Raw genomic sequence first — 20,355 nt, 5'->3', positions numbered from 1 at the left:
CATCACTCATTCATGTAATTATCTTTCTAAACTATAGGTACAGAACCTTGTTTTAGAGCTGGTTTCAGTAGCATTAAGTTTACTGTGGTTTCTCAAATGCTCAAAATTGTTTTCTAAATTAAGCCATTTTTGCATCTCCTTGAAAGTAAAAACATAGATTTCAGATAAATATGCAATAAATTGCAAGTGAGGTGAGCTTGTTAATTTTTAGCAGAATGGGTTGTCTTGTTAGGCATCAACTAGGCATCAGCTATAGTGCAGGTCAATGTAAAAGTCTGGCTGAAGTTTAAGGGACTTCAAGCAGAGCTGGTTACATTTTTGCTTTGAAGCCAGATTTACTGGTACAAAGTACTATAAAATTTTTTTCTTAAAATATCTGGTTTTTCTTTCAGACATCTTGAGGTTGATATTCAACAGCTGTGAATTTCCAGGTAATTAGCATAACTCTCTCAGCAGGAAAGTTGTCCTTCCTGACAAAGATGTCACCGTCAGTGATATTTTCTCTTTGACTCACATCTGCTGCAACTGCTGTGTTTTTATTCTGACAGGTCAAACAGGTGGATATCAAACAAAAGCTCTATCTCCCAAGGTGGTATCAGATGTGATTCTAGGAGCAAGTAAAATTGCTAGCATTTCCTCGCTTGTTTAATTTCTTTTTCTGGGTATTGTGTGCAGAACCCAGAGGGCCACATTCTCCAGACATAGCATCTTTATGAATCTTATGGCTTCAGAAGTATTTTTTCATTACACATGCAATTTATTCAAGGCCCATGAAAGAGTCAGGAAAATACATACTCCTTTCCTTTGTGAATAAACAGTATAATTTGAAATATTGACCACTTGTACAGAAAGCACAGAATTTCCTGCTATCCTGTTATGGATTCAGAGTTGGCAGTCTGGATTCTGATTGACATTCCCCATGTGAATTGATCTGGGAAGATGGTGATCAAATTTCCATTACTTCCTTGCAGAGATCTCCCATTAATTCTAATTCTACCTCATGAGGGTAGGTTTGGTGATGAGCACCTAAAGGAATACACTCGATCTGTTAGACTGTTAGGAGATGATAATTTTAATTAAGGCCAGTGAAGAAGGGATCTAAATGTCAAAGGTCCGCATCCTCCAGAAGCTATTTCTGCCTCAGATTGTTTGAGAAAGGAGCACTAATAAATGCTGTAAAATTATTGTTAGTACTCTGTCTGAAGGTGGAAGAAAAAACCAGGAGTTTATAAGAACCTTGAGGTAAAATTAGGATGCTAAATTGGTAGGTGGTAGCAGTAGACCACATTAGGGAAGTTTAAAAATTCCACATGACTGAAATAATTTCCATTTCACTTTCATTACTTTTGGCAAAGTCTATTTCAAGAATTGATTTTTTTTTTTTTGTTTCATTTAAAATTATTCTAAATGTCTATGTAAGGCTTTCAATTGCAATTGTGACCACTTGAGTAATTAGAAAATTAGAAACAGAAGGAAAGCTTTGTGATCAAACTAAGACATTCTAAGTGCTTCTTGAAGACAGAATAGCTTCTTAGGTATATATACAATTAGGAAGGTTTTTTAAAGCTTAAGGAAAAATAGTATTTGTAGTAATGACAGTAGTTATTTAGAGTATTCTACTCAGTTCTGCAGTTGTTTTTTGAGGATGCAACTACATACTTCTTTCCTCTGCCAAAGAAAAGAAAATCACCAAAACCCACAGCAAACCCCAAACCTCACAGTAAAAATGTATTGTATATACTCTGAAGGCAAGATTGAAAGCAAATAATTTTGGATATTTTTCTCCTAAAAATAAGACTGCTGTTCCCTAGAATATACAGTAGTTAAAAGTGTAGCTGTTGATCATGCTTCACTCTTTTTAATGCCAGCATCTGGCTGCCTAATTCAGTATCTAAATGAGAAGTAAGCCTTAACTTTAACCTTCTAATCTTAATATATTGGGTCATTAGTCCCTCTGGATCTCTACACTGGATAACTTTTGTCCTTTTTGAGTGTATTTCTTTGAAAACTTTCTTTTTACTGTCTTCATGTCTGTTGGAATAATATTGCCTGGTGTAACGCCTTGTGGCTGGAGATGTGTGAGGGTCCTCTGTTTTCAAGCTGTCATGTCTGTTGGCTGATCGGGTCTTCCCTGTTTCCTGCCCCGAATCCAAGCAAAATCAGTCTATATGAAGCAAAAAGTGTTAGTCTTTCTTACATTGTAAGAATGCTACAGAATCAGTGTCAAGGAATGAAGGAGGTTGGAAGGGACCTCTGGAAATTATCCAGTGCTCCTTCTCAAGCAGAGTCATCCAGAGCCTGTTGCTCAGGATGATGTTCAGATAGTTTTGAATATCTCCAGGGATGCAGAGTCCACAACCTCCCTGGGTAGCCTGTGCCAGTGCTCAGTCCTCCTCACAATGAGAAAGTGGTTCTTGATATTCAATTTGTTTCAGTTTGTGCCCATTGACTCTGGTCCTGTCACAGGGCACCACTGAAATCCTGGCTCTGTCCTCTACACACTCCCTCTTCAGAGATATGTATACACCAATAAGAGGATCTCTCAGCCTTTTCTCATATGAAAAATGCTCCAGTTGCTTCATCATTTTGATGGTCCTTCACAAGAGTCTCTCCAGTGTGTCCCTATCTCTTCTCTACTGGGGAACACAAAACTGGACACAGCGCTTCAAGAGTGGTTGCTGCTGAGCAGAGGGAAAGGGTCACAGGGTGACCTCCCTTGACTTGCTCCTGCTAATGCAGCCCAGGACAATGTTAGCCTTTCCTGCCACAAGGACACATTGCTGGCTTGTTTTCCACTTGGTTAGTCTTCCTTTACTTGTATGCTATGTTTTGTGTCACTCTTTTCCCTGTGTATTGGTTGGGGAAATAGATTATTTTCAGCAGTTTTTTCAGCCTTACTGGCATGGTAGTTCTCACTGGCAGGTCTTGGACAGCCAGTATTTTCCTTCAGGAGAATACCAAGGTGCAAAATCCCTCTTAATCCAGTTCTTTCAGGTTTGAGAATAGTAACATATTGCTTTGATTCAAAACAAGAATGTTCCCTTGTAAATAAGACTTGTGTAAGACAAATCAGTATATTTGTTTGTCTTTACACTTGTGTTTTTTTGTAGGAAACTTTTTGATTTCCTTGTTTTTTTTTTTTTTTTTTATTTGTAGGGTTGGTTTGTTTGTTTGTTTGTTGTTGTGGTATTTTTTTGTTGTTGTTGCTGGTTTTTTCCCTCTGGAAGTTTCAGATCCTTCTGGTTCTCTTTCTTCACTTTGTGTATAATTGTATCAATCAACTCAGATTACTGGACAAATACTTTTAAAATCTGTATTTATTGTCCTTCAAGGAGAACTGTTATAGAGCCTACGGCTATTTCCAGGATATCATTAATAGGAGTAGAGGTTATTTATTGCCATTAATGCTAACTGTAGGTAGGCAAACTGCACAAAATCTGCAATTTTGCAAACCTTCCCTTGGGAGGTTGGTAGAAAATATGAAAATCAATTCCCTTTTGCTGTATTTTTAAAAATCAAAATTTTAAATTCGTCCTTGTTTTCCAGCTCAGAGAAAAGCTTTTTGTTGTGGATATATACAAGTAGACACTGTATCTACCTCATTCACTATACCTTTATTGGGTGCTTAATATGAACTCTTCTGTCTGTGCTTCAAAATTGCTGTGGGTTTAATTCCTCTAGTGTAAAGAAATTCTTAAACAATTACAAATTCACAGTTTAACTTTTACTTGTATGTCTAACTCAGGGAGAATGGGTGAAACATGCTGGACACAGGAACTCGTGCAGCTGTGGGCAAAATATCTGGCTGTCCATAAATGGGAACATCTGACACCTCTCACTCATAACAATGGACAGTAAAAACAGCCAGTTCTACAATTAAATGTTAGAGATTTTTCTTATTCCTTTCACTTTCCATACACTGTGCTGAAGATGTTGGAATTCATTCAGTTCACTGTTTTGTCCAAGTCTGGATTTTCAGATGACTGATCACATTATTAATTTACTCATCTTTGTCTTTAGAGAAGAGCTGAATGGGAAGGACTGAGGATTCCATATTTCTGAATTTTTAAGGGTGGTTCTGATTTATATTTAATTAAACTTTCAAGATACTTGCAGGTACAAATGTGATCTACCTATCAACATGACAAAAAGCAGCACTGCTGCGCTTTCAAAGTTACTGTTCTGTGACTTAACTGGAAGATAAGGAATTTTGAATCATATTCAACTATAACAGGATTTTGATTCTACTTCTAATTGCAGAATGGTTGAGGTTGGAAGGAACCCCTGGAGGTTATCTGATCCAACTGCCTGCTCAAGCAGGGCTACATAGATCCAGTTGCCCCGGACTATATTCAGATGGCTTTTGAATATCTCCAGAGAGGGAGACTCCACCTCCTTGGGCAACCTGTGCCAGTGCTCAGTCACTCTTACAGTGAAAAAGGACTTCTTGATGTTCATTTGGAGCCTTCTCTGTTTCAGATGATGTCCTTTGCCTCTTGTTCTGTTACTTGAGCACTGCAGAAAAGAGCCTCACTCCATCCCCTTTCACCCTCTCTTCCTATAGATCTATACACAAATAAAATAAAACATGAACCTTCTCTAGACTAAATAGTGCAGGTCTCTCAGACTTTCCTCATGATCCCATCCCTTCAACCTTTTCTTGGCTCCTTACAGGAATTGATTCAGTATGACCATGTGTCTCTTGCACTGAGGAACTTGGAACTGAACTCAGCCCAGGTTTGGGCTTACTAGCAGTGGCAACACTCTCCTGACACAGCCCAGGGCACTGTTAGCCTTTTTTGCAGCAAGGGCACTTTGCTGGCATATGTTCAACTTGGTGTCCAGCAGGACCCTCAGGTCCTTTTCTGCTGAGCTGCTTTCCAGCTGGTCAGTTGTCAGTACTGGGCAACTGGGGTTGTTCTCCCCAGGTGCAAGACTTGGCACTTCTTTTTGTGAACTTCAGGAGGTTCCTCTCAGCCTATTTTTCCAGCAGCCTATTTTTCCAGCAGCCTATTTTTCCAGCTTGTTGAGGTCCCTCTGAATTGCTGCACAAACCACTTATGCAGTGCAGCAAACTATCTATTCTGCCCAGTTTTGTTTAATCAGTCAGAGTCACCGTCTGGTGGGCTTCCATTCTATTCAGTGTGTGAACTTCTGAGCCTCTTAAATGAAGGACCTGTCCTGCTTATATCAGTTGGAAGACACAACCTTTAATAAAACACGTATTTTACTTTCTTGTACTAATATTAAAGTTAACATTTGCTTTATTTTTTTCCTGTAGACTGAAGAGCTGTGATTATGAGGAAAAACAATGTTATGAAAAGATTTTATCAAATGAACCTCATTGACAGATGTTGATTTAACATAAGGCATTTATAGTTCTGAATGCTGTTATGAAGATGTCTGTTTTCAAAGAGGGGAGAAAAAAATATAAAAGATGAAAACCTGTAGAGGTGTCACTTATGAAACTGAAAAAGAATCGCGATTTGCTTGTCAGCAGTAGTAAATAATGTAAGTTACCAAATAAGTAGTCAGGTTTGACAGTCACTTCTGTTACTGTTCTCATATTATGACTTCCCAAATTTGGAAAGAAATGTAGTCTTCAGTGATTTTAAAGCACGTAGTGTTGTTCCCTGATAAAAGAAATGTATTTATTGGCAGCTGTGGATATCAGGAACTGCTGCTCCACAATAATGAAAGTTTCCTTTAGTCTTCACTATATTCACACTCTGAAAAGCCTGTTCTTCCACACAGGAAGCAGATGCACGTTTTTGCACTTTCCTCTCCACAAAAAAATATCAAGACATCTTCAGGCAGAAGGTCAGAAGACTTAGCCATCTACGTCTCCCAGTGAATCAAGAAAAGATTTGGAAAGAAATGTTGTGGATGAACATAACTTGAGACAAAACTGATGATCTTTTAATGCACACACAAGAGAAGAAAAACATAGCACATTTGCTCTAAAATACTATTAGTAATGTCTTCCAGTCTACTTGAAAATCCTTCCAGAAAGAAAAGCCTAATGTTATGTTTATGAAATCATTGTCCCTAAAATGAACATATCACCTTTGTCTTGTAAGATTCAACTTTTGATCCCAGGGCTGAGAGTGATAGAGAGGGAAGAAAACCATGACACTTGTTGCAGATTTCCCTTGAAGTGTGTTGGCTGTTGTGATGATGTTCAGAACATGGTATTCGGATTTTTAGTTGCTCTCGACTTTTCTTGTCTGCAAAAGAAAAAATGTACAGAAAACAATGGTACTGTAGAAAAAAACCCCTAAAATATTAAATTCAAGAGTCTTAATACATAATTCTGTAAGAATAATAATATTTTTAATTTATGATGATTTGTAGGATAAACAGAATCTTAATAGGGCCAGACATGCTATACATTGCTGAACAACTCTTGGGTTTAAAGCTACCAATACTTCAAAAATTAGTAATAGGAGTAGTACTCCCGATCTAAAAATAGTTAATAAAGATACCCTGCGATTCATTGTGTAATGAAGATTTCAGTTACTGCAAAAAATACCTTTGGGTTATGTATACTTTTAACTAATTTTTCTTGTTCTGATCCTTGAAATAGCACACACCTAGAACGCCTAACCTGTATGGAAAGCAAAGCTGAGTTTTTTTTTTCAAGATCAGAGCAAAACAACCTAAATACGAAAGTTTCTTTGGGTATCAGGACTCTATTGCGATATTGTCAGGCAGCCTAACACAGGGGCATGCCAAGGATGTAATGTCTATATTAAGAACATGGATACGTATCTAACATAAATGTGTGCCGCTCCTTGCTCTGCAGCCCTCCCCACTGCTTCATGGCCTGGTTTCTACAAGGAGGTGTCAGATATATGGAAGGGGTCACAGTGCACCAAAATATATCCCACTTTACACAGAGAGTTTGAAACTCTCTATGGAATGACTGCCCTGTGGACAGACCTAGAGCCCAAGTGACCTTCAGAGGCCATTGAACTTTAATGCAGTGCCCTTGAAATCCTTTCACTGCGATTTTCTGACAACTTGCATTGAGCCTCTGGTATTTGTGCACCAGAAAGGTGCCTGAAAGCAAAATTTTTGTTTTATATGCTTGCTCTGCTTCTGTGTAAGCACAGAGTGTGTGTGGGTATATGTGTGTGCATATATATACTGCCAAGACCTGGTGTTTCAAAATGCATTTGTCTGAATTCCAAGCATTTAAGGAAAATAACGTAGATATGAGACGCGAAAAAATGTTCTGCTGAGTAGAGAAATGCAAAAGCAGTAAGCTCCTAATTCTTAAATAACATGACTGCCTGTACTCAAAAGAAAACAATTAATAGTAGCTCTGCTGAAGTCAGGCAATGTCAGATTATAGTGATGTGAGATCAGCGGGCACGAGGATTCTGCTATTAATCCTAAGTGGAACTTCTGTTTCCAACAGAATATAAAAAATTACAAAATTTCTTAAATATTACTTATTACTGTGATGTGAGTAAGTGCTTTCATGGTGGAATAAGGTGATGTGTCCTGGTTGTTTTTTGAAACACCTTCACAAGAGGCTGGGTTGCTTGGTTCACAGACCTCTAACTGACTTGGTCTGCAGTCTGTAATACTCTATCTTTTGCTTTTTGGAGACTCAAGTTTGACCATATTTTGTTCTAATGTAAGTTCCAAGCTCTGCCTTTAGTGGAGATCGTTGCTGGCAGTATGGAGTAATGTTACTTTTAGGCTATGGAAGTTTCAGCAGGAGTATTTAACTGTTTTGCTTAGTAGAAATCTAATGGGTATCCATGGGTTCAAAATGGTAGTGTTCTTGAAAAAAAATATATCACACATTTCACTATAAGATGTCTTCTCGAGATAAGATACATGCAAAGTTTTTTGGTTTAACCAGCTTAAGTAAATGGGGTGCAATTGCTCACTTAGGTCCATGGACCCATCAAAACATCGGGAAGAGATAAATTCTTCCACTTACATTTGTGAAGAGGTAATTTTTCTATGAGTTGAGATATTTCACAAAACTTGATTGCTAATATACAGAGATTTGTATTCCCTTTTTTTTCCTGGTCATTTACCCTATGGCAATATCCTGGTTATGATTTGAATTGATATCAGGAATTTTCTGCTATTAAATATTTGAAATTTTGCATTTTAACTTGGTCACACAGATGGTTCTCAGTATTTTTGGGTAAACACACTTGCAGAACCAGCACTAACACTTCCAGAAGTGCTAATCTGTCCATGCCCTGAACTCTAGAAAGAAGTCTGGGAGCCAAAGGAAAGTTTGTTAAAACAGTGATCCTCAGTTAAAAAGCACTCCTTTTCATGATCATCACATTGGTGATGAGGACACAGCTTCCAGTATGCAAACTGAATCCAGTCAAGTGAAAGTGAGGGGAGCATGGGCACGAGAGCCCACACAGGTGCACACCTTTCCGCTGTAGTATCAGCATTGCCCTCCTGTGGTGAATGTTCAAATGCTTCCAGTGAATTATAACGGTATGGTGGCCATAACCTGCTTTTTTCAGGTTGAAAATTAACTTGCAAATGATGCTTGTTGAGTCATTGTGCAAGTGAGATGTTATAATGTAGATGAACGTTTTCAAGCCTTGAAATGGCTTCTAGCTGCAATGAACTAGAAGAATAGAGTTGTTCTCTCAGGACTAGAGATTTCTGGTTGCTTTTCTCTTGTGCACAATAGCAATGCCTTACATGTACGTGCAGATTTGTGCAACACTCACATATAAAATAACAAATGCAAGGCCTCAAGTTTGGAGTTCTCAGTCACTGGAAAAAAGGTTTACTTCATGAAAGAAAAGTGAGTTAAAACAGTCTTATAAGATAACAAAGTTTCTACGTGATATATACTTGAATTGCAAAAGTGACCTAGTAATAGATATTTTTTGAATTATTGGTGCTGGTTTTGGCTGGATTAGAATTAATTTTCCTCACAGTGGCTGGTATGGGGCTGTTTTGGATTTGTACGATTCACCAGGTTGATAACACAGAGATATTTTTGTTATTGCTGAGCAGGGCTTATACAGAGCCAAAGCCTTTTCTGCTTTTGTGCTGACACACTGACAAGGATTTTGGGGGTGCATGGGGGACAGGGAGAAGACAAAGCCAGGACAGGCGACACAAATTGACCAAAGGGATATTCCAGACCATGTGACATCATGATCAGTACATAAAGTGGAGAGAAGGGGAGGGAAGGGGAAAGACATTTGGAGTGATGGCATTGGTCTTCCCAAGTCATAGTTACCTGTGATGGAGCCCTGCTGTCCTGGAGATTGCTGAACACCTGCCTGCCCATGAGAAGCAATTAATTAATTCCTTGTTTTGCTTTGCTTGTATGTGCTGCTTTTGCTTTCTCTGTTAAACTGTCTTTATCTTAATGCACAAATTTTCCTGCTTTTACCCTTTGTATTCTCTCCATGTTCCTAATGGTAGGGGACTGAGTGAGTGGCTTTGTGGGGCGTGGTGGCTGGCTGGAGTTAAACCATGACATACTGTTTTCAAATTTTTTTTTGCTTAAATGTTATAGCTTATGACAGAGAGCTTTCAAGGATCTCTATTTCAAAGTTGCTTAGACTCTGCATCCTGGGGGGATGCGGATGGAAAATGAATGAGTTCTGTATCTCCAGCATGGAATAAAACGTTTAGAATATTAAATTTTACTTTTTGTCCCCAGAGTTTTATGAGATGTGAGCAGGTGGGACTTTGATTTCAAGTGTAAGCCCAATGATAAAAGATTGGAAATCCACCATTAAAAAATTATAACCAGTAGGTTATAAATTTTTACCACTTCCAATTGTTAATTAACCTTTAAAAGCTGGCCATGTAGAGAAAGCCTGGGGTTTTGTTTCTGTGGGAACACTTTTTAGTAGTAATGAGCACCTGAGGATTCTTTTCTCTCCCAGAGTGAACATGACATTTCAATTCTTGCAGATTTGTGTGTGATGCCAGCACCTTTCAGTTTTTTAAACATAGCAAGAAAGTTTGCTATTTTCTATATAGATGAAGAAAGGGCAGTGATTTTCTTCTGCTTAGGCTGGATCTGATTCTACTCTCACATTCAAGAATTAGTCTCTTGAATAGCACTCATTTTAGAAGTGTTGCTGGGAACCTTTTGCTGACATTTTGCCATCAGCAGGAACAAAAATGAAAGCCTGTAATGATGATTTCACCTTTACTTACATTTATCTAACAGAATATGATTGAATTTTTGTAGCCATTTAAAATTACTCTTTTCTTTCAAACAACTTGAATTGCACCAAAATAGACATTAAAAATAATGGCAGAAGAACACTATTTTTGGATCTTGAATGAAATTGCTTGAGATGGTGCAGAAAGGTTATGGGACTAGTCCAGTTGCGTATCTAGCATGAGCTGGGTCCTGCAAATGTTTTGCATGAACTTGGATTTTCTTAAAAAAATGTTGTCAGATGGTGGAAAACACAGTGAATAAAATGCCTGAAAATGGTTTTGAAATACATTTTCATGTAAAGCGTGCGTCATTTAAGAAACATTTATATGTTTTTCGTGTGCTTCTGAGAACACTGTTTAACAGAAAAGTGTAAGGAAAAGGTTGCAAGTGAGAGAGACAAAATTCTGTATCATGAAGTTATTTGTGTTTGGCATTTCTTCATTATGATTAAATTAGACATTTTTTTTTCCCATGGAAAACCACAATATAGTATAGCTACTGCGTTAAGAATTAGAAGCTGTCTGTAGGTAAGCTGAATATCTTCTTAATGTGTATGGTTACTTTGTGATGTCTTTCCTTCTCTTTACTTTAGACTGAGAGAGTTTTCTGATATTTCCACAGCGGCATGAATTTAATAAAAATTATCACTCGATATATAAGAATTGGAACAATTTTTCTGGCTTTTTTATTAGCTTTAACCAATACTGTATTGTTGCTCTTTGGTATTAAAAATTTATTAGTTCTACCTATCTCAGCATGAGATGAGATGGAAATATTGGCCTGTCCACTTGTTTTCACTTCCTTTATATTAAAAAACTATATTAGTTTTGGTTTGCTGTATTTGTATTGACAGATGCAGATGGACAAATACATTGTGGTACAGAGAAGGGTTCAGGTCTACCTGTCTGGGACACCTGACCTTTTCACAGATGTGTGAGCAACATGAGGAAAAGGCCTCCCCAAGCAAACAGTAATCTGCCCATATATGGCCAGCAGTATATATCCCACATAGGAGAAATGAATGACATTTATAATATCCAACTTGTGAAAAATTCTCATCTTCCATTGTTTGGTTTTCACACCAATGCACACCAAGAGTCTGAAACTTCTGGATTTTTACAGAGTGGAAATTCTGGCAGTTTGAGTAGAAAAAAATGAAAATGTTTTGACTTACCTCTTGGAAGGTAAGGAAACAGGAACTGAGGTGACTCCCTCACAGGGAGAATCTTAAGAGATGTGATGCCACTAGAAAGGTAGCACAGCAAAAGTTAGGAGTAATGTGTGGTGAAAACCAGACTGAATAGACAGAATGCATTTTAGGAAAAAATGAAAGGCTCTGCTAGTTCAGCTGACCAAAGGTTGCCTCAGCCTTAATGAGGTGCTTCAGAGGAAGGACAAGAAAAAAAATTTAGAAGAGTATTGCATGAGTGTGGAAGGGAATCACGTCCTTACATGCTATTGGTAAAGGACAAAAAAACTTTATCCTCTAAATGCAATCTTAAGTAGCCAAATGTGGTGGTTTATTAGAGGAGGAGGAAGACAGTAAAGGAAAAAGAGCTTTCCTTTCTTTCTTCTGCCTATGCAATTTCCTATCAAGCTTTGCTTAGCAAATCGGTCTCCATTAACTGTATGAAGTAGCTCACAGGATAGAACTTCTGATCTCATGAACAAACAATCACTTTTTATAGCCTTCATAACAGAAAAAACCCCTGACATCCTTAGTTTCTGACTTAGAAAGAATAAAATTAGTACCTGAGAAATAAGGAAGAAAAAAGAATAAAAATATTTTCTAATTTTATTATCAATTTTTCATGCAAATACTCTAAAATGTTCAATATTCTGTTTAATTTTTTTTCTAGGTACTTGCAAGAGTGTGCTTCAAAATAAGACAGTGAAGGGCTTATGTTTTATTTAGTAGATACAAATACTGTATTAAGCTTCTAATTCACAAACAGAATACTGTGGTTTATGTTTGTATAAATCATAAGAAATTTGATCCAGAAAAAAATCAGAATATGAAATGGAAAGTATAATTCAGAACCTCAAGGAATGTATATCCAGAATTTACATCTTTTCTGTGGTCTGTTGAATCCTAGTGGCTTAGGTATTGGAAAACTTTTCAAGTAGGGTGAGAACTTTAAAGTAGTAAAAGCCTTGCTTTATTGTCATTAGCTGTGAAACATATTTTCATTTTATTGGAGACATATTGTCCTTCTGTAGTTTGGGTCCGAGTTTTGCTGTTCTAGTGCTGTTTCTCCTCCCTGTGCCAGTCTTTCTTTCAAAATGCTGAAGCCTAGCTGGAGCCAAAATAATTGAATTATGGTAGTAGATTCTGAGTAGCAGCCAAAATATTCTCGGCAGTCAGAGGATTTTGATGCACTTGGCTTCTTCACTGTTTAAAAACACCTACTCTTTCTCAGCTTTTAAATTAACAGTAACGAAATCTGAACATGAAGGAGGCCGAGAGTTTGGAGAAGCTTCTTCTGGAGTCTAAATAAGTATCTCTAATCCTGGAAACCTTCTCATTTCTGATAACTTTTTGTAAGAAAGACTGTTGAAAAGAGGGAAACCTTGTGGTAAATCACTGAGGAATATCCCTCAAACAGATTTAGTCTGAAGTAAAAAGCAAACAAAACATATGGTAATGATGCTGGAGGGTGTAAAGCTCTCTTCTCACTTGACTTCTGTAAATACTACCCAATGAAAGAATAGGAGGATGTGACTACAAGATGTGCCTTAGGTAGCTGCCATAGGCACAGACAACTGGCAGGACATTGTAACAGCCCAGTCAAGCTCTGCAAATGTCATTACTAGTGCCACCAGAGCTGAGCTAATGACAGGGCTATGGATATTGGCACAGCAGCCCAGACAAAATTAGTATGTCAAGAATTTCTGCCTTCTGCTCTAATGATCCTGTAATAGCACTCACTTACTTTTAGATTGGTCATCATAAGGCTTTTTCACAGAACATTTTATCAAGCAAGTAAACAGAAAGAGGAAGTATGAATAGTTAAACCCTTGGGCTCTTTCTTACTTTTCTAAGGTTTCCTTCTTATGTAGATACTGTACTTTGAAAGCTTTACTTTTCACTGGATGTATACAATGACTTAGGTCTGAAGATACTTGTTGAAGGCCCTTTTAGTTACAAAGGCACCTTTTTGTGGACATCTCCTTCAGTGATATATGTGTCTGTGCAGCAGCTTATTTAGGATGCTGGTAGGAATGACTTTTTGCATTTGGAAAATTGGATCACAGGATACAGAGGATTTTTTGAACTTTTTGTAAAACAAGGTGTGTGTCTTGCCTCTGGTCTTGTGCTGTTTGCATACTGAATCACTTCCTTCAGATTTCCAAGGAAATTTCTATTTCTAAGTACAAGGCTATTTTCTCAGGTTAAAAAATGCAGAAGATAATAAACTTAATCTGGCAAACTTTTTGGACAGATCTTAAGAGAAAGATGCCATAAAAGAAACACACCAGATGCGGAACAGAGATTTTTCTTCAGAAACCCTTGAAGACCTGTAGAGCTATGAGGAGCATCATAATTTGTAGATTCTCTGATGTTGGTTTTATGAGGTACTGGTTGATAAATGACAGGGGGCCAGTAAAAACACTCATCTGTTTCCTATCTGTATGTCTGTGCATCCATCCATGACTTGCAGAGTATGCATTTTCTCTGCTTAATGTGCTTCTGTGTCAGACTCTATTTTATACTGTATTTCAGATCCTGCTTAGGAAAGAAGCTGTTGGCTGAAGTTGCCTTGTATGCGTTACAGGAAAAGGTGATGGTGATGAAGTGATTTGGTTTTTCCCTCATGGTTTTTTCCCCTCATTATATTAATATATCACCTCTAATCGTGGCTGTTCATAGTAGCAGAGCGTGCTTGCAAAACAGTAGGGAGAATTGTGTGGTCCCACTGTGGTTGCAGGGCTATACATGACAGGTGTTGAAAATGGTACCTTACTGGCTCACTACCAGGCCATTATCTTTCCTTGTCTCTAACTTAGCACAGCTTTGGGTTATAGGTTTTCTATTACTGAACTGTACCTTTCATTTGAAGGTGGGAAATCGGTAAAAAACCAGAAATTCTGCAAGTCTGTAACTGTTTCCAGATTGTCTCAGGGTACGTTTTCTGCATTCTGTCTCAGAACTGATTAGCTAGCTGTGATTTTTTTAAACATTTTTCTCTTCTAAACTTTGGTGCTTCTATTTTCCCTGGCAGGATTCCCAGGGAATCTTCCTATCTATAGAACAAGATGAAAAGACTGACCTCCAAAGCTGAGCAAGATAGTTGTATTTGATCCAGCTTGGTGTGTTCTATTCACATCATCTGTGAAACTATTTGTCTTTTTATCCTTTTTTGCCTGAGTTGGCATATAATTCTGGAAAGAGCAGAGGTGAATGACCTGAAGTTTAGCTCCAGGATGTCTAGTGCCTGTTTTGATGTGTGTATAAAGCTGTGTGAGTTATGATGGAAGAAAACAATCTCCTGCCACCATCTCCTTTTCTCTGCTGCTTCATGCAGAATAGGAACTACAGTGGGAGGGATTTTTTCTAGAAACAAAAAGAAAAATGAAAAGGAGGAGTTAATTCTCTTATGAATGAGAAGGAAAAAAATCTCACTTTTCCCCTCATGGTGAGAAAGAGGTACTGTTTTCTTCCAAGGACGCCTCGTGTCTGTCAACTAGTATTTTGTCATGATGGTACAAGGTTTTCTGGTTTTGAGCTTCTTCTCAATGGTCTTGTTTGATTTTAATTATGGTGCTTTCATTATTTTTAGGTTTAGCTCTTTACATGTAGCATGGTCTTCATTATAAAGTAGTTCTGTGAAAAACAGACTTTATTTGCCAAAAATCTTTTTCTGTAGCTCAAGGATTCTTTCATTGGTACAGTATGAATTTTAAAATAGTTAGATGATATTATCTTTGTTTCTTAAACCTTCATCCTGGATGTGCACTTGCTTCATGCTAACCTTTGTTTTCATTCAGATGGAAAACAGAACTGTGTCTAAACCAGTTTTAGCTAAATACCATTTTTCTTCTTTTAAACACCATTTTCCTTCTTTTAATTAGAGACTGCAGGCTTCTGAGTTTGACTTTTATTTTACTGCCAGCTCTAAGAACATAAACAGTCTTGGGCTCCATGATGAATGTGTTACTGTAAGTCTGTAGGGGAGGACAGGGGAAAACCCCCAAACCAAAACAGTCCCTTGCAAGCTGTGCACTCTTGAGCTGGGTAGGTACAACATGTCAAATATCAACATGGCTGCCTAAAAGTTAGTAAAATTAGGCTGATTATTTCCTGTTTCATGAATAATTTCACTGTGAACATTCCTTGTTTGTATTTTAGTCCAGAACAGACAATGAGTGCATGTACAAAGCCCAAGTATAAATGAGCTACAGGTACATAATCTCCTCTGGGGTTTGACATTATTTAACAAATTAGCAGGAAGCAGTTCTAGTGAAACTTAATTTTTCATCTTAGAGTTACAATTAACACTGCTCATGTTCTGTCTTAGGAATATAGAAATGTCTTCCATCAAAATGTTCGGCTGAATTATCTATACTGTAATACTCAGCTAGAGCTTCTTGAAATTACATACTCCATTTGTAACTTTCCTTCTAGTACTGCAGACTTGAGGTTTCAGTGGCAGGACCTCTTCCTCTCTCATACAGAAGCACTGTTGACTGGGGCTTCTGAGCATAAATTGCAGCCCTGCTTGGGCAGTGATGGGGACTGCTCTTAGTCAGCCCTGTGGGAATTCAGCAAGCAGTAAGTCCCTCATGCTACACAAAGAAGCACTAAAAATTCCTGAAGAGATCCAACGGCTGCTGAAAGAACTGAATTTTAGTTGCTCTGTAATACTTCAAGCCCATTTTTGGAATAAATTTCCGCAGAGCTTGGGATTCCTTTCTGTTACATCAAAGAGGTTCAGCTCAAGCCAACAGAATTGTAACAGTGCTGCTAAATGAACGAGAAAGAACTGAGCTTTGTGCTCATAAATCCATGTTCTGGATTTTAAGGGCTATGTTTGAGTTGTGTAGATCGAAGCATTTCTACTGTAAACATAGCCCTTTTGGAAGATGATGATACTGTTTTAATCAACTTAATAGGAGAAATATTCTGACATGCAGTTTGAAAGTAATTGAAGATGATTAACCTCTTGTTAGGCTGATTATCCTAAAAGCTATAAAATGGGTTTGGATATTGAATAGTTGTGATTGGCTTGCAATAGTTTCAGTGACATTAATTTGATATAACTACCAATTTTCATTCTTTACAATTTATTAGTCTAATCAGATTAGTGTAGCAAGGCAAAGGTAATACAAAAAAAGTTTTGCTTCCTGAATATTTGTATGATTTTGAACACTTGTGTCAGGGAATCTACTGTGTCTAAATAAGATGGAAGTCTCCCCTGAACATATCCTAGGATATACAAACTCCAGATAAATTTTGTTCTTTAATGCTTAATAAAATAATTGTCAAGAAAGATTACAGAAGGGCAGAAGACAAAAGTGATAGAAGTCAAAGAACCTAAAAATCAAGATGATTCACAGTTTTCACTCTTCTCTTTTAAATAAACAAGCAAGATGACTGTGCTCAGGTTTTCTCTCTGAAGATTCACCTTACATTTCTGTTTTGTGTGAATGACTTATAAGACTTTTCAATAATAACATCTTTCATGCCCACTTCAATTGAAATGGAAAAGATATGTTCTGTGTTACATTAGGAAAGGAAGAGAACAATTACAACTGATTAGAGTAAGGCTTAAGGGATTCTGGAGATTCAATTAGCCAATGATCCTGTGGTCGTCTGGCTTTAGGAGTAGGCCCCCTCCATCAAGGAGAGTACCAGTACATCTCCTCATGATAAAGAAATGTGAAGCAAGTGCCAAAAGAGCCATCTGTATTGTATTTTATTCAAGGTGCATAAAACTGAGGATGGTGAAATTACAGCCACATAGCCAAAGACATTGAAGACATAGACATGGTGATTGGTTTTCCTCAGAACATCCAAACAATTGATGTTCATTAAATGAGCCCTGAATAAAAGAGATTGTTGTATTCTTAACCACTTGATTTTTACAGTGGCTGTCAAGCACTCATAATACAGATGTTCTCAACTATTATACAGCGCTGAAAGTTCAAAATATCTCTGTCTAAGTGAGACACTAGCATGCAATACATTCAGTTGCCTGGTGGAGTTATTGTATGTTTAAAACAAATCTCTGAAAGACTTCTGTTTTGAAGTTTCATTGTTTCTAATTTTTGTTTAAGTATCCATGGAAGTATTATGGGGGAAGCTCTGAGAATTTTTACCCTTTTAATCATGGTGAAGATAAAAATACACTGAGAGGTATATTTTATTTGTATTCATATGACCTGTTTCAGTATTACAGCCTCTTTATTAGCCAAGTCCATTAAATGCTCTTTTCCCAATGGCAATAAGCAGACTTTCCAATAAACCTGTGTAACCTAGTTTACCTCATAGCTCAGAGTGTGATGCTGAGATCTCATGAGGAGAGATGTGCCACTTCCTCGCTATTTTGGGAAGCAGTAACTGGAGCATTTACCAGTTTGTAATACAAACATGCTAACATTTATGCTCCTCTTTAAAATTGTTCACTTATCCACATTAACAGTGTGGGTGGCCTACTTAAATGGGCGTTTGCCTTTGGTTCTCTGGTCTTAAATCATCTTCTTCCATCCTAACGCTTTGCTCTTTTTATCTGTTATGCTTGCATTTAATTTTCTCTCTTAGGAAATGCGTTTATATTGCATAGTCTGTTGTATATCTCTTATTGTGTGGGGATTCAAATGAAGAACAGAGAAGGACTGTGTCAGTGAAAAGCCAGCATTAATAGGTCCCAAAGGATTAGTAGGATTTATGACTACTTCCATTAGCACTAGAATAAGTACAAAATGAGAATACTGTGACTTATCTAGGATGATTCATTGTTTGACTATAGTCTAAAACTATTTTTTCTGAAGATAAGTAAAAATTTTCTCAACCTTCACGTAGTACCTTCGCACCTTCGAGGGTGATCAGATGTATGGCACTGAGTATGGAACAAAAGCATGGACAGTTTTGAGAGCTATTCTCAAAACATGCTGGTATGTTATACTTCACAGTATAGGTCATTACAAATAGGACCCCAAAAGAGGCTTACTTGTCCAACTTTCTGGAGTGGCAAAATTATTTCAGTTCATTGATAGATCATTCACAGACAAGTGTTATACATCTAACAAATGAACTGGTAAGACTGTGAAATTGAGTACAAAAGGGACAATTGATAAAGTACATAAGGATGTTAGTCCTTTAGTAGTCTGATGTGAAGTTACTTTCCCTTGAGGCTTTTCTGTGTGTTCAGATTTGGGCACATCATATGTTGACCTAGTCAGAATACTGCATAGTCTTGCTAATAGCAACTGTTTGCCATTTGAACATAATGTGTGGGTCAGAGCCAAGGACACAGAACCAGAATGTAACCAATGATCAGTCATTCAAACTACTAAAATGTACTTCTCTTACTTAATCATGTTATTTTACTAATTATTCTGAATATGGTTTTTTTAGCCCCACAACATTGGTGCAAATCAACACTGTCAGGAGAGCTGGATTCTAGGTATGGGATCGGTTTTTCCATCACCAGTTTCTAAAACTTTATAAAGCTTTGTTTGGAATTTATCCAAGCAAATTTAAGCTGCCTAGAAGCTGGCTGTCCTGTGTAGCTAGCTGAGTGACAAACAGTTCCCCAGGAGCCAAGGGGATGAATCAACGGGGATGAATCTATACTTGTCTATTGATTGCTCAGCCTCAATGCTAGACTCCAGGCATCTCACTGTTAGGTGATTAGACCTGGGTAAGGAGGTTGTTACCATAATTAATTACTTTCATTTGTTTCTTAAGAACATTACTTTAGTTGCTCTGGAGAAATAGTTCTCAGAAACTGAGTTGCTGGTGGCAATTTCTTGCAGCTAGTTAAGAAATAACATTGCTTATGCACTCTGTCCTTTTAGTTTCTGTTGCTGAAAGACAGAGCTTGTCTATTATCTCTCCAGAGATGCTGAAAGAGAGGACAGAAAAATTACTAGAGGTAAAATATGATGGATTTTTAAAACACATTTTGCAGTCTAAAGCCTGTGTGCATTTTGGACAATCACATCAGTTGAAGGTATCACTCTGCTGTTTTTCTCTGACCTCACACTTTGAATGTCTCCATCTCGCCCTTCATGTGGGAGCAGAGTATAGTTCTTTTCTTCAGTCTGTGCATCACCTCTTTTCCTCAGGGAATAAAAAAATATGGTTGGGCTGAAATTTTTGAGGCAGGGGAAAAAATTATGTTAAAATATGGCTATTGAATAGGAAATTTTGATATAAGCTTGTTCTTTTCAACTTGAAAGCTCCATCCTTTTTATTTTTTTCAGCTGTGAGAAAATATTGGCAGGTAAACAAGCGTTTGCTCATTTTAGCACGGAGACACAGACAAAGAGTTACAAGCTAACATTCAGCCAAACCAGATATATATCTATTTAAAGATATGGCATAAAGATAATGAGTTGCAGTGGTCTTGTAATTGTAGTTCATAACATGGTTTCTGTTTTCCTCCAGAGCAATCACTTTTGCATCACACAGCAGTCACCAGATAATCTCTTCACTGACACTCATATCCAAGAGATTCTTACTGTACTGCTGAGTTGTGATAACAGCCTCCTTGGGAATATTTGTTGGGTTACTTCTGTTCTTGTTTTTTCTTTCAAACACATGGCCAGAAAATACTGAATGTTCCCATATCAGACTGGTATCTTCATAGTTGTGAGGTCCCTTCAAAAAACTGATACAGAGTGGTAGGGTTATTAGTCTTCCAAGCAGAAACATCTTCAGGGGGATGCAAATTAAATAGATGTAAGACACAAACAATGAGTCAAGGAGAGGAATTGATAAGTAAGTGGAATACCACTTGAGTATACTTTGGCAAGGGTGGGGGGGAAGATCAGAAGTGAAGAGATGATCTAGTTATGCTCAAATACATCAGGACTAAGACAAAAATGCAACATGTTACACCCTGTAGCCAGACTTTTAAATAGGTTGGATGCCCTCCAGTAATTTAAATGAATCTTTAGCATGACTCATGACCTGGCTGAGCTTTGCCAGTTTCACTGCA

This window comes from Corvus moneduloides, chromosome 5 (assembly GCF_009650955.1).
Source record: "Corvus moneduloides isolate bCorMon1 chromosome 5, bCorMon1.pri, whole genome shotgun sequence".
In the NCBI taxonomy this organism is placed as follows: domain Eukaryota; kingdom Metazoa; phylum Chordata; class Aves; order Passeriformes; family Corvidae; genus Corvus; species Corvus moneduloides.
Note: the sequence above shows the minus strand (reverse complement) of the source record.